The sequence below is a fragment of the Pan paniscus genome, chromosome Y, assembly GCF_029289425.2.
Source record: "Pan paniscus chromosome Y, NHGRI_mPanPan1-v2.0_pri, whole genome shotgun sequence".
NCBI classification, from domain to species: Eukaryota; Metazoa; Chordata; class Mammalia; order Primates; family Hominidae; genus Pan; species Pan paniscus.
In genome coordinates this window covers 38201784-38220971 of record NC_073273.2, presented here as the reverse complement: position 1 = coordinate 38220971, position 19188 = coordinate 38201784, and the positions used below count along the sequence as shown (strand labels likewise).

General features: G+C 48.8%; 1 pseudogene; it reads right to left on the bottom strand.

Moving 5' to 3' along the window:
- Window positions 1-471: 471 nt before the first annotated feature.
- Window positions 472-17835, bottom strand: LOC129395504 (protein Shroom2-like; annotated as a pseudogene).
- Between the last annotated feature and the right edge of the window lie 1353 nt (window positions 17836-19188).

The following is a 19188-nucleotide window of genomic DNA, read 5'->3' as shown; positions in this document are numbered from 1 at the left end:
CTCAAATGATCCACCTGCCTCAGCCTCCCAAAGTGCAGGGATTATAGGTGTCAGCCACCATGCCTGGCCCAGATTATACTATATATTTTATCTAACTCTGTCCTTGCCTCAGCTAAGCAGCTACAAGGCATGTTCTGGAATTATGGCACAAAATGCTCTAATCTGCTGCTCCTGCCATGGTTCCTGCAGATGCTTGCAGCCTCTCTGGGAGTCAGCTGACTAGATTTCTATTTTAAAGCTTAAAATTAACTCATTAACTAGATCCAATTTAGGAAGGACTGCCCTGTTCCTTTCTGACTGATAATCCTTAGAGAAAACTCTGATTTCCACGCCATGGCTAGGCACACAGCTGTGTGCTAGACAGCTAAAGCTGATCTTCCACCAGGCATTCTGTGAAAAGTGTCCAGCTCCAGTGTGGTAAACTGGATTTCTCATTCTGTCTCCATAAACGGTCTTACTATGCAGAAAACACAGCAGCTATTTCAAGAACCAAAAATGTCACTGCTGCATAAGAAGGCCTTCCTGCCCTAGGGATGTGTCTCTGGGCAGGGCTGCAGGATGCACAGGTTCTGTCCAGACCTCCAGGGCATCAAGGATGCTGGAAATCATGCCGGGTTTCAGCTGCTTTGTGTTGGGCAAAAACCAGATGTCACCCACCATACGTACTGAGGCCCACCTCCAGACACTTCTTCAGTAACTCTGAATCCAAATTTCATCCACCTCGGCATGGACTATTCCTCTTTGGCCCAGACTGCAGAGGGAAGCTCTTCTATGTGCTTGCCGGGGTCCTCTGCCTGCCTTCGCAGTTTGATGGAAGCATCCTGCAAAGGGTAACACAATGAGACACTAAGTCCACAGCTGGCTGTGATTATGAAAGCCGTCATTTGTGCGTTCACCTTGCCAGTGCAGCTCTACAAAGCATTTCACTGAAACAACTAAGACCCATAACCACTTCTGTTCTGGGCAGGAAACAGAACTCTTACGTGAAGCCTATAAAACCGTGTGGCACAACTGGCCAAAAGAAATTAAAATAAAATAAAATAAACAAAACAAAATAAAAAATTTAAAATAAAATAGAATATAAAATATAAAATAAAATAAAATATAGCTGGTCACAAATTATAGTGGTGAAACCTCAAGCTCTAGGATGTCAGGGCCCCAGATTCTTTGCTCCTGAAAGAGCAAGCATGATATTCTCAGAGGTAATGCTGAATAGCCCACAAGCCAGGGTATTCCAATGCTGAAAACACACACTCACACCATCTGCATGGATTTTCAGAGCCGGGACACCACGGAGCAAACCAGCAGCTTTCTTTCCATGCACATATTAAATATCTTCTATTAAATCTATTAGTGGTTCTTTTTTTTCTTTTTCTTTTTCTTTTTTTTTTCTTGAGAGAGGGTACTACTTACTGCTCCTTTGCCCAGGCTGGAGTATAGTGTTGAGAACACAGTTCATTGAAACCTCTACCTCCTGGCACCACTGTGACACCTGGCGAAGTATTTTTTCCTTTTTTGTAGAGATAAGGTCTTGCTTTGTTGCCCAGACTGGTTTGGAACTCCTGTTCTCAAGTGATCATCCTTTCCTGGCCATCCAAACTGGTAGGACTGCAAATGCACCAGCCCACTCACCTCTTATTCTTTTAAAAAGGAACTGTATCTATCACTGCAGAACTTTTTTTCTTTGAAATATACAGGTGCAGATGTAATAGGGAGAAAAAGCTTTCAAAGGGGCAGGGGCAAGAGAGAAAGGGACTGTCAACCTTGAAGCAGGGCTGAGAAATACACAGTTTTCTAGAAAGCTTGATGTAAACTCTGACCATCAAAACTCTCACATTAAAAATGTGTAATAACTTAATGTGTTTTAGGTGTTTTCAAAAAAAGACTACATTTTGTTCCAGAGCAATCCTTAAAAATATTTGCAGATAAAAAACAGAATAGTATAAAAACCCAAATACCATAGACATTAAATATCATCAGTGTTTGGTGACTATTGTATGTTGTTTTAAGCCTTTAAATAAACCACACATTTTTCCAGGTCAAGGTGGTTCGTTATCATTTTCGACAGTTTCTCTCCAAGTTCTTTGCTGAGTCTGAAGGTAGGAAAGGGCTACTTAAGGTGAAAGACAGTTAAAGCCAGAGATTATGGCAGCAAGAACGGGAATGAAAAAAGTGGGTTTTTGAGAACCTGGCATTTTAAATTACCTTGAATAGGTTGATTTTGTCCCCAAGTAACTCTGACACAGTGGACACTAGGAGGTATGGGAAAGGTAAACTCCTGAACAGCTGGAGCTAAGTAGCGCTGGCCTCAGCCATTGCATCCTGGGTGTGTCCTGTCCATGTGTTAAGATGATGGTCAAATGGGGGTCATGCCCTCGCTTGGCTCCATGGCTTACCAGCTTGTAGTGGTCTATGGAGGGCAACCAGGACCTCTTGTGAATGTGTTGTGGCCTCTCCTCCTGGTCCAGGCCCACTTCTAGGATCGCATCTGCCTAGTGGCAGCACCCAGAGCTCCTAGCCTCCAGAGGCTTCCTCTGTTCCTTCCAGAAGGCCTGATACTCTGCAAAGGTGCCAAGACAGTCCAACATCCCTGCTTTCTCTGCTGTGCTGTGACTGTTGAGGCTTTCCACAAGGGAGGTAGTGTGCGACCAGGGCTCCATGCCCTCACATGTGTGGTCCACTGTCCGTGACCTCTCCGGCTTGTCTCTGAGGACCCCCTGAAGACCTTGCCTCCGTGCAGGCCTCTGGGGAATGAGTTTGCCCGCTTCCTCAAAAAACTTGCACCTGTGGGCAAACGTGCCCATGGTATCCTCAGATGTCCTGAGATACTGGTAAGGACCACAGCTGCCCTCTGTGAGGCCCACCATGTTCATCTCAGGTTTTGAGTAGGACTTCAGTTTCTGCTCAGCCATGAACTGTCTTCAGGCTCCGATGCAGGACAGGTGGGACCACCCGCAACCTGCAGATGAGGGCAGCTGGGCCAAGCCTGCCTCCTAGAAGTGGGAGCAGCATCCAGATCTTTTGTCTGGTGTTCCAGTGACTCTGGGTAAGGGTCTTCTGGGCTGGGGTCCAAGTCGTGGCACTTGAAGTGGCCCTCAGGACCCATGCTTGGGTCTCCTTCAGGTGGTCTTTATAGGAGCAGCAATGGGTCCTTCCTGGGTGCCACCTCCCAACCCTGCCCTCCAGCGACCAGTGGCATCCTCTGTGTCACCTACTGTAGTCAGAGCCACTGTTCTCCAGTTCTTCTGCAGGTTGGCTCTATGCATCTGGATCTCATTCTGTAAGGTGGTGGAAAAGTGGTCTCTTCTCCAAGTGGGCTTGTCCACCTGGGCATCAAATAGTGGTGGCCTCTTGGAGCTGCCCTCCCGGCTGCTCTGTGGCCAACACTTCCTCTCCTGGGTCAGGGAGTGCAACAGGGGTATCTCCTGCAGGGAGATCCTGCTGCTCTCCATGTCTGCCCATGTGAAGCCGGTTGCTGGCAGTTGGCTGGCTTTTTTGGCATGGCTAGCCCTGGGAGGCTCCTGGGCTCCTGTGGGACAACCCAGACTGTGTCCAGTGGGTAACACTGTCATGTCTCACAGGCATCCAGAGAACCCTTGGGCTGAGGTGGGTGATGCTGTGGGCTCTGGCTCAGGTGAGGAGAGCTGTTGTCCTGGGAGCCAACGGCTGCTGGCTCCTGCCCGAGGCTGTCAGCACAGAGTGGGCTGTAGTCGCTGTAAGAGGGTGACAGCTGCCATGGGGAGACTGCGGGAAGTGCACGTGTGAGCTGGATAGAGAGGCCTGCAGCCTACTTGAAGCTCCGTCCTTGGTAGATGGCCAGCTGCAGTCTGCATGAGCCTCCTGTGGGCAGCCTGTGCCTCCTGCTCCCTGCCCCAAGCTCCCCGGTTCCCTGGCCTCCACAGCCAATTGGTGGGCTCTGGTCTCCAGTCGCTGCAGGGCTGAGGCTGGGCTGGGGTCATAATGTGCTGTGCTATGGTCACCTCTACAAGCACAGGGCCCTGGGCCTTCTCAAGGCTCTTGGTGGCAGCAAAGCTGTCACTGTGCAGAGGGGAAGTGGGAGGAAGGGGGAAGCTGGTGCCTTCTCCTTATAAGGAACATACAAGATTGGCCCAAAATTGAACATCCCAGGGACAGCTAGCTTGGGCTCGGCATTGTCCTCTGGCCTGGGGCCTCTGGCACTGTCACCAGGAACCATAGGCAGGAAACACCCAGGCCTCTCTTCCAAGCCCTGGGGGCCACCTGTGGCCTGTGCCTGCTGGCTGCCCTGCCTGGGAGTCTCCCAGAGGCCCAGGCTGTAGAGGATGTTCTCTGCAGAGGAGGCCTTGGCCTTGGACAAGGTGTGGTCAGGAGTGCTACTGCTGGTGGAGAAGGAGCCATAGGCAGAGTCACACTTGCTGTGGCTGCTCAGGTGGTCGATGTTGCTGTTGGACTTGGCCACCAAGAGGCGCCCAGAGGGGTCCAGGCTGTCGAGACTCCCCAGGGAGCTGAAGTGATCCAAGGTACACTGCAGATTTGTATGCTCCCAGGAACTGGACAGGTTGTGGGAGGAAGAACTACAAGAACAAGAAGAAGTACAAGGCATGTTGTTCTTTAGTGTCAGTAATTGGCAAAGAGCAACGTGGCGTACACAGCTGGCCCTCTGTGGAAATATCAAAATGCCAAACTGTAACTTCTCAGGGTCAAATCGCTGGGGCTGAGGTTTCAGCTTAACACACATAGATTTTAGTAGAGACAGGCAGAAAGAAAGTGCAGGCTGAAAAGAACGTGTCCTCCCGGTAGCATGTCTTTTTACAAACAGATGCCTTTCAATAGTAGTGCAAATTCTCAGCCTGATGCCCAGATTACCGGCAGGTAAAGTCTGAATTTACACATCTATGGTCAATCAATAGTTAAGTGCAGAGGTGGGCACATGACAACCCAAAAGCTAAGAATGGTTTTTATATGTTTAATGGTGGGGGGAAGAAATAAAGGTATACTATTTCTCCTATTTAACCTATAAAAATGATCTGAAATTCAAATTTCAGTTCGTAAGTGAAGTGAAAATACGTATTATCTAGCCTGTTATATAGACCAGGCTTGGTCACTCAGGGTTAAAATTCCAGTGCGTTAAGAGGCTGAGGTAGGAGGATCACTCAAGGCCAGGAGTTTCAAACCATTTAGGGCAATGTAGGAAGACCCTGTCTCTATAAAAATGTTTCAAAAATTAGCAAGGTGTGGTGGCACACTCTTACAGTCCCAGCTACTCAGGAGTCTGAGGTGGGAGGATCACATGACGCTACAGTGAGCCAAGACTGCACCACTGCACTCCAGCCTGGACAGGACACTGAGACTCTGTCTCAATAGGAGAAGAAAGAGGAGGAGGAGGGGGAGAAGGAAGTTGGTGTAATAGCAAAAACTGCAATTACTTTCCACCAATCTATAGAAATACCATAAACTGCTGTGTTTAGCTTTCAGCTGAGTAGTTGCACGCTGTGAAGTTATTCAAGCTATATGTGAACACCAAGAAACAGGCTCCTTAATAGGATGGCATGTAAGAAGATGAAATAAAGTGACTGAGACATTGAGACATTCCTCTGAAAGGTGATAATTGTGTGAGAGTTCTCGATGGTGAAACTATTTATCCAGGATGTAAAATGCTTTCTTTAAAGCTCAACAAAGCTGAGACTTTGACCCTTCAAGGGGAAGAAGCTGTGGCTCCACTAGGTTGGGGGACAGTGAGGATGAGAGAACCATGTGACCAGGACAGAACACTAGAGAATGACTGGCTGTCATCTGCAGGAGGGAGAGGACTGTTTGGGTTTCCCACCATCTTCTGTAAGAACAGACCACATATCCTCAAACACGGGGCGTGCTCCTGACTACTCACCAATATTCCAGAGGGGATTTTTCCAGGCAATCCCAAGTCCAAGCAGACCTAGAGAACATTGAGCACTGTTTCCACAGAGATGTGGGCAGTGTGCATGTTTATTTCATCAAGAGACTGCCAAATGGGCTTAATGGAGATCTCCTTACCTTAAAAGTCACTTCAGGAATAAAATAAAAGGCCCACTGTTCACTTAAGTTTTACAACTCAGTTGGGAATCTTTGGTTGTTTTCAACAATAAAATTGGCTCGAAGTACCATCATCTTTTGTCACTTTAGGTAGGTAATGTTGTATTTCAATATATTTCCTTCATGCCACATAAATCTTTACCTTGCAATTTCACAGACCAGTATTTTTTTTCTTTTTATAGAGACAGGGTCTCACTTTGTCACCCAGGCTGGAATGCAGTGGCACAATCACAACTTACTGCAGCCTTGAATGCCTGAGCTCAAGTGATCCTACTACCTCAATATGCTGAGTAGCTGGGATTACAGGTGTGCACCAAAACACTACCATACTGGATCAGAACCCTGCTGCCTGGCATCCTACCTGGCTACCTAAAAGGGAGTTGTTGTTGGTGTTGTTTTTGAGACAGACTCTCTCTCTGCTGCCCAGGCTGGAGTGCAGTGGCACCATCTCAGCTCACTGCAACCTCCAACTTCTGGGTTCAAGCAATTCTCCTGCCTCAGCCTCCCAAGTAGATAGGACTACAGGTGTGTGCCACCAAGTTCAGCTAATTATTTTGTATTTTTAGTAGAGACAGTGTTTCACCATGTTGGTCAGGCCGCACTCAAACTCCTGACCTCAAATGTTCTGACTGTCTTGGATTCCCAAAGTGCTGGGATTATAAGCATGAGATACCATGCCCAACCAAGTTTTTTTTTTGTTTTGTTTTTTGTTTTTAATTTTTAGTAGACATGTGGTCTTGTTGTGTTGCCCGGGCTGGTCTCAAACTCTGTGGCCTTAAGCAATCTTCCCACTTCAGCCTCACAAAATGTTGGGATTACAGGCGAGAGCCACTGTGACCAGCCAAGACCAGTTACTAACAGCCAAAACTGAGTGGTTACATTAGCTCTAAATTCACACACATACCTGCACACACACAAACATGCTCAAACTCATATACTCACATACAGATACATATGTGCACACATACATACAAGCAGAGATACACATGCACACACACACATAGACACAAATATACATATAGACACATGAATACATACACACAAACATGTAAAAACATACATGTCCAACCCCCCACATACATACACACAACCACAAACACACACAGATATGCACACTCACACAAGCAGGAGGATATCCACATACACACACCAAAACGAGACTATCTGCTATTACTGCCACCCTTTTAACAGGAGACAAGTGAGGATACTGCCGCTAATGCCCTGAGGTTCAAGGAGAGGCTGTCAAAACTTAACAGAACCTCCTGGGAGCTTTTACAGGATACACCCGCCGCCCCACAAATATCTCCTGCATTCCAGTCCACCCGTAAAATCCTGGAAAAGAGGATGGTGGCTGCGGACACGGGGGTGCAATGAACACTGCCCCACTGGCTAAGAACCCTATGCCTGGCATCCCGCTGGACAGCCCCGTCCTGCAATCTCCTTCTCACTCATGCCCTGTCTTGCCATGTCATTTTGTTTCTCAGCGTCACACGCTTGCCTGTTCAATGAAAAACTCACAGCGCACAAATTGTGATCATCTGTCAGTGGCACAGTCTTACCAAAAACATTATCATTCTTCAGTCAAGAAGTGTCGGACAAGCCTGAAAGCTTGGGAGACTGCAGAAGCCTGAACAAACCTGGCGTCGGACAGGAACAGTTGTCTACCTCCAGTGGTGACAGCCAGGCCAGGAAGGGCAGCAGCTGGCGGAGGGGAACCGTGAGGCCGTTAGTTCAGGGTGGTTGTTGGTGAACTTGGTGTCATGCCAGGAGTGAGGACTCCAGCCCAGTTCACTCCTGGAAAAGAACGCAGGGGGCTCAAAGACTTCACACAGGGCGCACTGCTGCCAAACAGCGCAGGGCGCTCTGGGACGGCACACGGCTCTTGTGCCAAACAGGTCACAGTGGCTCAGGTGGCTCAGAGACCGCACACGGCAAAAGCGCCCTTGTCCAGTAGAGTACGGTGGCTGACGAGGCTCAGGCACCGCAGGCGGTGCACGCGCTCGTGACAAATAGTGCAGGAGGGTCAGGGACTGTACATGGCTTGAGCGCTCTTTTCAAACAGTGCAGGGGGATCGGGGACCGCACACAACACGGGCGCTCGTGCCAAACCGTGCAGGAGGCTCACGGAGGTCACATGGTTGCGCGCTCGTGCCTAACAGTGCACGGAAGCTCGGGGACCGCACCCAGTGGGTGCTCTTGTGCCAAACAGTCCACGAGGCTCAGGGACTGCACACGGCGCGCACGCTTGTGCCAAACAGTGATCGGTGGTTCTGGAGGCTCAGGGACCGCATAGGGCGCGCGCTCTCGTGCCAAACAGTGCAGGTGGTTCGGGAGCCGCACACGGCACGGGCGCTCGTGCCAAACAGTGCAGGGGGCTCAGGGGACCGCAAACAGCACGGGCGCTCGTGCTAAACATCTCAGGGGGCTTAGGGGCCGCACACAATGCGCGCGCTTGTGCAAAACTGCAGGAGGCACAGGAACTGCACATGGCTAGCCCCCTTGTGCCAAATTGTGCACGGTGGCTCAGGGGACTCTGGGACCACAGTGGGCGCCCGCGCTCCTGCCAAACAGTTCAGGAGGCTCAGGGACTGCACATGGCTTGCACGGTCTTGCCAAACAGTGCTCGGGAGGCTCAGGGACCTCACACAGTGGGTGCTCTTTGCCAAACTGTGCAGGGGGTTCAGAGGCTGCACACGGGGCGGATGTCCATACCAAATAGTGCAGACGGCTCAAACATGGCACAGGGCATACGCGCTCGTGTCAAACAGTGGACGGAGGCTCAGGGACTGCACACGCACAAGAGCTCGTGCCAAACAGTGCACCGCGGCTCAGGGACCACACAAGATGGGTGCTCTTGTACCAAACAGTGCAGTGGGCTCGGGGACTGCATACAGCATGCCTGCTTATGCCAAACAGTGCAGGGTGCTCAGGGACTGAACAATGTGCGGACGCTGGGACAGACGCTGGGTCACAGGGACTCAGGCGGGTTTACAGCACTGTATTCAAAAGCTGCCTACTGAATCCGGGCCCAGATACCTTCTTTTTAGAATTTTGTTCGCCTCCCATTTGCCCTGAGGCAGAGCACGAATGACAGCCTCCAGATATTCAGCTATCCTTATCTTTAAAACGTATTTCTTCAAAAATATGGACACTCTTAGTTGTCCATTTAAAATCTTACATATGTAAAAATACGTAAAGAACTTTTATTCCAAATAGATAAAAAAGCAAGCAAATCATGCCCTCTCACTGCCCCAATATGAACACAAACAGAATCTCCTATCTTTTGCTGGAGAAAATGCATATGGGTACCCCAGGAGGCTGGGTCACACAGAGTTCACACAGCGTATCTGGCTGTTTACCTAGGTAACTAAATAAAGACAGCTGCCTTCTGGTTAACTAAGACTAGTAGCCACAACTTCCCCTGAGCCACTCAGTCTGTATCTGTCTCATCAACCAAGGATACCCCCTGGGAGTCATGACGACATACATTAACAAGCTAGAGTCGCTTTAGCCAGGACTCCTGACAGGGGAGCATTCCTGGGCTTCCATGCCATAGTCTGCACCATCCTATGTGTGGCTTCTTAGTATCTTGGCCACACCTGCCCAGCTGTGATAAGGTGTGTCCATTTGCAAATCCCAATGGATGTTGGTGATGAAATATGGCTTCCAGGGGAATGCTGCATGGAGACCCTCCTGAGCTCACTTCTCTAGCTTCAAGGTGGGAAGCCAACTTTACTTTTCTCTAATTTGGGACAGTACTGACAGCTGATAGCCCAATCAAGAATGGAGGAAGAGCTCATGTGGGGCCTCTTTAAGTACTCTGTGGAGATCAGACATTTTTCCCAGCAGGCAAAGATATTGAAGAGTATTATGTAATAAAGAATATCTTACAAAAGAAAACTGAAAAGCATTTATAACACAAAACTTTTGATGACTCAGATCATTTCAACGAGGAAAAGTATATAAGTGGCAAAATGTGGAACATTTTGACTTTATGATACTCTTGTTCTGAATATTCAGGGAAATATGGCAAGTCATGGGGGCCCGGGTCAGGGAGCTGGAGTACAAGGAGTTGGCTGGGAGCCTTCGCCACATTCCTTGCAGTTTGGTCTGCCAGAAAGTTGCCTTGAGCAGTTGGAGTAGTTAGTTTCTGATGCCCTGGGCAATGTACAATGGCTAATTTTTCTGGCCTCCATAGGGCTGTTAGCAGGGCTAGGATCTCTTGCTTGTTTTTTATCTCTTTTCCTTCAGCCGTCAGTAACCCTCGTTCCCTGTAAATGGCCCCAGGTATATGCGCCGTTGCAAAAGCATATCGGCTGTGTGTATATACTGTCAGCTTTTTCCCCGCCCCTAAGGTAAGAGCTTGGGTGAGCGCTATCAGTTCGGCCTTCTGGGCCGATGTCCCCGGCGGCAGGGGTTCCGCCCAGATTACCTCAGTCTCTGAAGTTACTGCCGCTCCAGTGTACCTCTGGCCTTGATGCATGAAGCTGCTCCCATCAGTGAACCAGACGAAGTCGGCATCAGGAAGTGGGCGGTCCTGCAGGTCTTCTCGAACTCCGTGCACCTGAGCTAGTATCTTGGTGCAGTCATGGAGTGGGGCGTCCAGGTCCAGGTTGGGCAGCAGTGAGGCAGGGTTTAAGGTCATTGGGGGCAGGAAAATTATCCTGAGAGGATTTAGTAGTAGTCCTTTGTAGTGGGTGAGCCGGGCGTTACTCATCCATCGATTAGGTGGCTGTTTGAGTATACCTTCGATGGCATGTGGAGTAACGACCCGCAATTCTTGCCCCATGACAAGTTTATCAGCATCTTGCACCATGAGAGCCGTGGCCGCAATCATTCAGAGACAAGGGGGCCACCCGGCAGCTACTGGGTCTAACTTCTTTGGCAGGTAGGCAACTGGCCTCCGCCAGGGGCCTAAGTTCTGAGTTATTACCGCCTTGGTGACACCCTTATTCTCATCCACGTATAAGTGGAAGGGCTTGGTAACATCAGGTAGTCCTAGTGCAGGCGCAGAGAATAGGGCGGTTTTAATCTGTTGGAAGGCCAACTCGGCTTCATCTGTCCAATTAAACAGCTGTTGCCCCCGTGTTGCCTGATACAAGGGTTTAGCCAGTTCTGCGAACCCAGGTATCCATAGTCTGCAAAATCCCGCCGACCCCAGGAATTCTCTCACTTGTCGGGTGGATTGTGGCCTGGGGATCTGCAGAACAGTTTCTTTCTGGGCGTCTGTTAGCCAGCGCTGCCCTCCCTTAAGCAGGTACCCTAGATATGTTACCTCTAGCTGTAGATGCTCTTTCTGTACCACTGCTGCCAGGACCTTGGTCATTTTTTTTTTTTTTAGTGGCCTTAAATTGCTTTTCCTCTGGAGTATCTCTGTTATTGTAAACCCGCTGGGCTATCTGAAGGAGGTCCTGAATCTGCTTTCCCTCCAAGTCTTCTAATTTCTGGAGTTTTCTCTTAATATCTGGGGCTGCCTGATTTACGAAAGACATTACAATAGCTGCCTGACTTCCTGGAGCCTCTGGATCTATGGGGGTGTACTGTCTAAAAGCTTCCATTAATCTTTCTAAGTAGGTAGCTGGGCTCTCTGTCTTTCCCTGCAGAATAGAATATACTTTAGCCAAATTAGTGGGCTTGCGAGCAGCTGCCTGGAGACCTGCCATTAGAGTCTGGCGATAAAGGTGTAGCCGTCCCCTACCTTCTGCCGTGTTGTAGTCCCACGCCAGCCTGGTCAGAGGAAACGTTGCGTTTATGAGGTCGGGGTTGGCAGTCGGTTGACTGTCGTCCCCCGGGACCAGCTTTCTAGCTTCTATCTGTATTCTCTCTCGCTCTTCCTTGATGAACAAAATTCGGAGGAGCTGCTGACAATCATCCCAAGTGGGCTGGTGGGTGAACATGACACTATCTAGTAAAGCCAGTAAATCTTTGGGGTTGTCTGAAAACCGAGCACTCTGAGTTTTCCAGTTATACAGATCACTGGTGGAGAATGGCCAGTACTGGAGCCTGGGGATTCCTGTGTCATCTGGGGGTCCTATTTCCCGAAGGGGTAAAGCCACCATGGAGTCAGGCGGCTGAGGGGGGCTAGTCCGCGAAGTGCGCCCTCGCGTCCGCCCCGCCGGCCCTTCAAAGTTACTTTCCCTTTCAGCGGGCCCGTGTGTGCCCGCCGCCTCCCGTCCGCCTGCTCCCTCCCGCAGCTCAGCCAGGGGGGCTGGGGCCTGGGGCCCGGAGGGGTACGGAGGGGGTTCTGTGAACAGTGGGTCCCCACTGTCAGGTAGAACAGGATGGGGGGGTGCAGTTGGTTGCTTGGATTTTAGTGGTCGAGCAACCAGTGCCTTACAGGGTTCAGAGGCCAATTGGAAAGGGGACAGCCAAGGAGGCGGGTTCTTAACAAGGTCCTGCTATATGAGGATATATGGGATATGATCTAAGTGGCCCGCACGCCCAGGTAGGAAAATCTTGGACTTTACCCTAGTGATGACAGTAAGTCGGAAGGTCCCTTCGGGCGGCCACCCCACATCAAAGGCAGGCCATTCGGAGCGACACAGAGTAATTAGCTTTCCTTTCCTGATTTCAATACCAAGATCATGGCCCCTTGCTCTAACTTCTTTGGTATTACTCGTAAGGAGAGATAGAGGAGTGCTCTGGGTATTACCCATCCTGTAATAATTTGCAGTCTCTTCCTGTAAAGGAATGTGGGTTTGAATCCCTGTAAAGGAAATCTGATCTGACTTATTAATGATATCTAATCGCAGGCACACTTTGGCAGCCCTGGTCAGAGGCAGCTGCTGCCCGCCAAACCGGGGCAGTTCAGATCGCAAGCGCGCACCGGAAGCCCGGGTCAGAGTTAGCTGCCTGGATCGCGGTCGCGCTGGGGCAGCCCAGATTAGAGACAGCTGCTGCCTGCCAAACCGGGGCAGCTCAGATCAGAGACAGCTGCTGCCCACCAAACCGGGGCAGCTCAGATCAGAGACAGCTGCTGCCCGCCAAACCGGGGCAGCTCAGATCGCAATATAGATCAGATGAGAGCCAGGGGATGTCTCCCACTGGTCTCCGCTGGCTGTCCTATAGCGCGTCCGCCAGGACTGTGCCAGCTCCAGTTTCAGACCTCGCGAGTCACAGATTCGGATTCAGAACAGACACAGACAGACAAACGGAGATGAGCCAGCTCACCTATCAGTAGATCGATCCTAGCAGATCCGTTGACCAGGGGTCTGGTGGGCTTGGGGAATCCCGGACGGGCCCCCAGATGTTATGCCCAGACCATTAGTTCCCCAAAGAAGACCACCAGAGTCCAGACCCTGGACCAAGACCTGCATGAGCCATATTTCTCCCCCTCATTGCAGGAATCTCCCTCACCGCCTCCTTCATGGCGGCCGGACTGGCTGGGGGAGCCCTAGGTCACACCCTCATAGAAAGTAACAAGCTGTACCAACAATTTGCTGTTGCTATGGAGGAGTCAGCTGAGTCCCTTGCCTCCCTCCAGCGGCAGCTCACGTCCCTAGCACAGGTAACCTTGCAGAACCGGAGGGCCTTAGACCTACTGACTGCTGAAAAAGGGGGTACGTGTATGTTTCTAAAGGAAGACTGTTGTTTCTACATAAATGAATCAGGGCTCGTGGAAGACCGGGTCCAACAGTTACGCAAGTTAAGCACAGAAATAAGAACACGGCAGTTTGCTTCAGCTGCAGACCAATGGTGGAACTCATCTTTGTTTTCTCTGTTAGCCCCCTTCCTTGGACCCCTGCTGCGTCTACTATTTCTGCTTACCGTAGGACCTTGTGTTGTTAACAGAATTTTGCCGTTCATTAAAGAAAGGTTTAACACTGTACAACTCATGGTCCTCAGAGCCCAATACCAACCTGTAAACGCTGAAACAGAATCAGACTTATAAGACCCAAGATTAGCTCTAAAAATACCTGAAAAGAAAGGGGGGGAATGAAAGGAGCCGGGCACATTCCTCAGCCCCGGGCTCAAAACAAACAAGCCCAGTACAAACACATCACATCCTCCCATCCCACCACATATCGCCATATATCTCTCAAACTTCCTGAGCCCAGTACAAACACCACCAGGAAAGTCTCCGATAAGGAGACAGCCGTTCAAAGTTTTACTGAAAGAGTGGGAACCAAAAGAATTCCTTTGTTCCCCTGTAACTTTCAGGGTATAAAAAGCAGACACTCGCATTGTTCAGGGCCCTCTTGTATGCTGTGGAATGGAGGGACCAGGTTCGAACTTGTAGTAAAGATCCTTGCCGCTTGGCTTTGACTCTGGACTCTGGTGGTCTTCTTTGCGGAACTAACAGTCTGGGCATAACAATACTTTCACAGGAGCCAAAGAGAAAGTATAAAAGACAAATTCATCACACCACAGAAGGAAAGCAATTGTAAAACCCGGACTATACCTCATGGAATTTCTCAAAATCCTTTAAGGCAGGGTCTATCCATGTTAATTTCATTTTCAGCTGGGTTTCTCTGTGCTATGATATCCACAACTTCTTTCATCTTCTTTTACAGTTAATTAATGAAGAAAATAAGCTAGACTGACTGAAACTGGAGGAAAGGGGAGAAAAAGAAAAAGCTAGGAAGAGAAAACATCTGACACTCAAGATGCTAGTTCAACCCTGCTGTGGGAAAAACTGGGCTACCAGCTGGGTTAGTGGGACAGCAGTTCCCCATGGATACAATAAAAGTTCTCCCAGATAAACCATCATTAGCAAGCATGTATAAAAATATTAGGAACAGATTTTTGTCTCACAAAGTATGTGTGTAAATGGCCACGCTGCTGTGGGAGGATTACTTTAGGTCAGGAGTTTGAGATTGACCTGAGCAGCACGGTAAGACCCCTCTCTCTACACAAAATTCAAAAATCAGCCAGGCGTGGTGGTGTGCACCGGTGGTCACAACTACTAAGGAAGCTGAGGTGGGAGGATGATTTGAGCCCAGGAGGTTGAGGCTGTAGTGAGCCATGTTCACACTACTGCACTCCAGCCTGGGTGATGGAACAAGACCCTGTCTCTTAAAAAATATATACATGTGATAGATTATGAGGAATCCACTGACCCTGTGACGCCATGGTGTGAGGAAGCCAAAGTGAGCTACACAGAAATGCTACACAGACAGTGATACCAGGCAGGTCCAGCTGTTGTCCAGCCTCCTGGCCCATGCATCAGACACAGGAGGGAAAGAAGTCATTTGCATATTTGGCACCTGCAAAGGGAACATGGAAGAAGACTGAGGAACTCAGCTGGCAGCCAGAACCAAAGCCCAAAGCTTCTGAGCCTCTGTAGCTGCTGAAGTCAGCCCTGTAGAGGCCTCTGCCATGGGGGAAGGGAGAGACTGAATGTCACTTGAGTCCCTGTGAAGAGACCACCAAACAGGCTTTGTGTGAGCAATAAAGCTTTTTAATCACCTGGGTTCACGTGGGCTGAGTCCGAAAAGAGAGTCAGCAAAGGGAGATAGGGGTGGGGCTGTTTTATAGGATTTGGGTGGGTAGTGGAAAATTACAGTCAAAAGGGGTTGTTCTCTTGTGGGCAGGGATGGGGGTCACAAGGTGCTCAGTGGGGGAGGTTCTGAGCCAGGAGAAGGAATTTCACAAGGTAATGTCATCAGTTAAGGCAGGTACTGGCCATTTTCACTTCTTTTGTGATTCTTCACTTGCTTCAGGCCATCTGGATGTATACGTGCAGGCTTGGGCTCAGAGGCCTGACACTGAGTCTCTGCTGTGCCCTGCCTCCATTCCTAGCTTTGTCCCAAATAGAATGTATGTCAGTCCTGGGTATGGCCACTGACAAGTCATGAGGTAGAATAAGGACAGTCTCTCAGGGGTTGGCTGTGCCATCCAGCAGCCACAGCTGCACATGGAGTTATTTAAATGACAAAATCCAAAGTTCAGTTCCTTGGTCATTCTGTCCACATTGCAAGTGCTCAGTGGCCATGTGGGCAGTGGCTACTGCACTGGGTAGCACAGATAAGAGCCATCTGTAACCTTGCAGCTGGAGCACTGCTTTAGAGATATAGTAAGTCGATCTCTTCTGCATGGCAGGATCACTGCTATCCACTTGCACCACATCTTTCCCTACCACCCTTCCATAATGTGCAGATAACCACTCTAGTGAGATTTTCTAATCATATTTTTAATATGGCCAGGCACGGTGGCTTACGCCTGTAATTCTATCACTTTGGGGGGCAGAGGTGGGCAGATCATGAGGTCAGGAGATCAAGACCATCCTGGCCAACATGGTGAAAGCCCATCTCTACTGAAAATACAAAAATTAGCTGGGCACCTGTAATCCCAGCCACTTGGGAGGCTGAGGCAGGAGATGAACCCAAGAGATGGAGATTGCACTAAACTGAGATCATGCCACTGCACTCCAACCTGGCAATAGAGTGAGACTCTGTCTCAAAAAACAAAACAAAACAAAACAAAACAAAACAAAACAAAACAAAACAAAAGCCAGCCCGGAATAGACAGAACGCTTCTAAGTACCTTCAGGTTAGCCAACTGCTTTGTGCTCAATTTTACAACTAGAAATTCTATTTTACACCACTAGGGGCACCAGAGTGCTCTGTAGAGTAACCATCTTCAATGTGCGTTAAAACTCACTATTTTGGCCGGGTGCAGTGGCTCACGCCAGTAATCTCAACACTTTGGGAGGCCGAGGCGGGCGGATTATGAGGTCAGGAGATCGAGACCCTCCTGGCCAACATAGTGAGATTCTGTCTCTACTAAAATACAAAAATTAGCTGTGCGTGGAGGTGCGTGCCTGTAATCCCAGCTACTCAGGAGGCTGAGGTAGGAGAATCGCTTGAACCAGGGAGTCGGAGGTTGCAGTGAGCTGAGATCACGTCACAGCACTCCAGCCTGGCGACAGAGTGAGACTCCGTCTCAAAAAAAGAAAGTTATTTTTATTTTTTGTAGAGATGGGGTCTTGATATGTCACAAAAGCTGGTCTCAAACTCCTGGCCTCAGGCAACTCTCCTGCCTTGGCCACTGAAAGTGCTGAGATTACAGGCATGTCTTTAATCTGCTTCTGAAAATGTCCTGGAAGCATCTTCCTTCCCATGTACACAGAGCTTCATTTTGCAGAACTGTTTCAAAGAAAGTGAATTGTCCCCATGCACTGATTCCTTAAATCCACGTATGAACAGGAATTAGCTCTCTAGCTTGGTCAGTTACATCAGAGGAGATAGCAGCTTGTTAGTAACATTAACCTATACTAGCAGTTAGCTAAAAACCCAAAACACATCTCACCCTTCCACTGGCCTCAGGCTAAAAGAAGAATTAAGTAAGTGTTGGGAACAAGTAAGGTAATGACCACAGAAGCCCTCTTGCAGCTGAGAGTCCTAAACAATTCTGTTCCTGGACCAAAATGTCATTCTGTTGAAATCCGGATATTATGTTTTAAAATGAAATTGTAATAATATTATTATTTCAGATTTGCTTTTTTACATTAGATGTTTACTCTGTAATGTTATTTGGTTTACATCTACTATGGACTTTAACAGCTAGCCATTTTATCAAAACATATACTGCTCCACGGATGGAAGGATGCACAGACAAAATGTGGTCTATCCACAAAATGAAATATTACTAGGAAATAAAAAGGAAATTCTGACACATGCTACAACATGAATGACCCAGCTCTGCTGGCCTGTCCTCAGCAAAGATTTTCCTGGGTTGGCTTCTAACCTTCCTTCCTCTCTGAGTCCACACTGGTGAGAGCTCTTCAGCCCACTCACCTGCAAGCTCCCATGAGGCAGGACCTAAAGGAATGATCATAGCCATGTGGCGGGAGTGCTTCTCACATACATTATATGAATGTATACAAATATGCCATTCATATTTGTATACAATACAAATTCATAATGTACAATACAATTCGTAGTGCATACAATGTGTTAACTAGAAATGGTTAATTCTGTGTGTGTGTATTTTCTTTCTTTTGTTTTTTTTTGAGACAGGGGCTCTGTTGCCCAAGCTGGAGTGCACTGTTGCAATCTCAGCTCAATGCAACCTTCACTTCCTGGGTTCAAGTGATTCTCCTGCCTCAGCCTTCCAAGTAGCTGGGACTACAGGCATGGGCCACCCTAATTTTTGTATTTTTAGTAGAGATGGGGTTTTGCCATGTTGGTCAGGCTGGGCTCAAACTCCTGACCTCAAGTGGTTTGCCTGCCTGGGCTTCCAAAGTGCTGGGATTACAGGCATGAGCCACACACAATTTTGCATGTGTATATTTTTTATAAGAAAAAAGTTGGCCCCCAAGGACACTCTGGGAAGATTTATACACAGTGTGTCTTTTTCCAGGCATGGTGAGGCCAATGCCTGCGTGGCTGATAAGGTCATAGAAGGTAAAAGGAAACTAGTTCCTGCTTTTATACCTGAAGAGAACTGGGGCAAGATAAAAATTACCTAATGACTTATGTAGCTGAAACTGAGACAAGATATCAGAGCTCTACTGTAAGCAAATACCAGGGCCCAGCAGCAGCATTCATGGGTGTGAAAGCCCCAGAGCTGCTCTGTGCCCCACCAGGCTTCTCCCTCTCTCCCCTAGCAAGAGCATGCCCCACCTCTGTCCTCAGCCTCTGGTGTGCAACCTGGGTCCTACAGCAGAAAAGACTGCAGAGAAATGCCACAGAATCCATAGGCCAAACAGAGTGGCATGAAACAGAGGAGTGGAGCAGACCTCAATGACTTGTTTTTTCCTATTGACCTCTGTAATCTTCACTTTGGTAAACCCATTACTGTTAGAAAGAAAAGGAAAAAAAAAAGATCTCTTTCCAGGTATCCAAACCATTTGAGTTCAACATACCCCAAGTGTCAAATAATCATTTCATTCAGCCTGAGGTTTTAAAAAGGGCATCCCACCAGGCATGGTGGCTCATGCCTATAATCCCAGCACTTTGGGAGGCCGAGGCAGGTAGATCACCTGAGATCGGGAGTTCAAGACCAGCCTGGCCAACATGGTGAAACTCCATCTCTACTAAAAATACAAAAATTAGCTGGGTGGGGTGGCGGGCACCTATAATCCCAGCTACTCAGGAGGCTGAGGCAGGAGAATTACTTGAACCTGGGAGGAAAAGTTGCAGTGAGCTGAGATCGTGCCATGGCATTCCAGCCTCAGTGACAGAGTGAGACTCC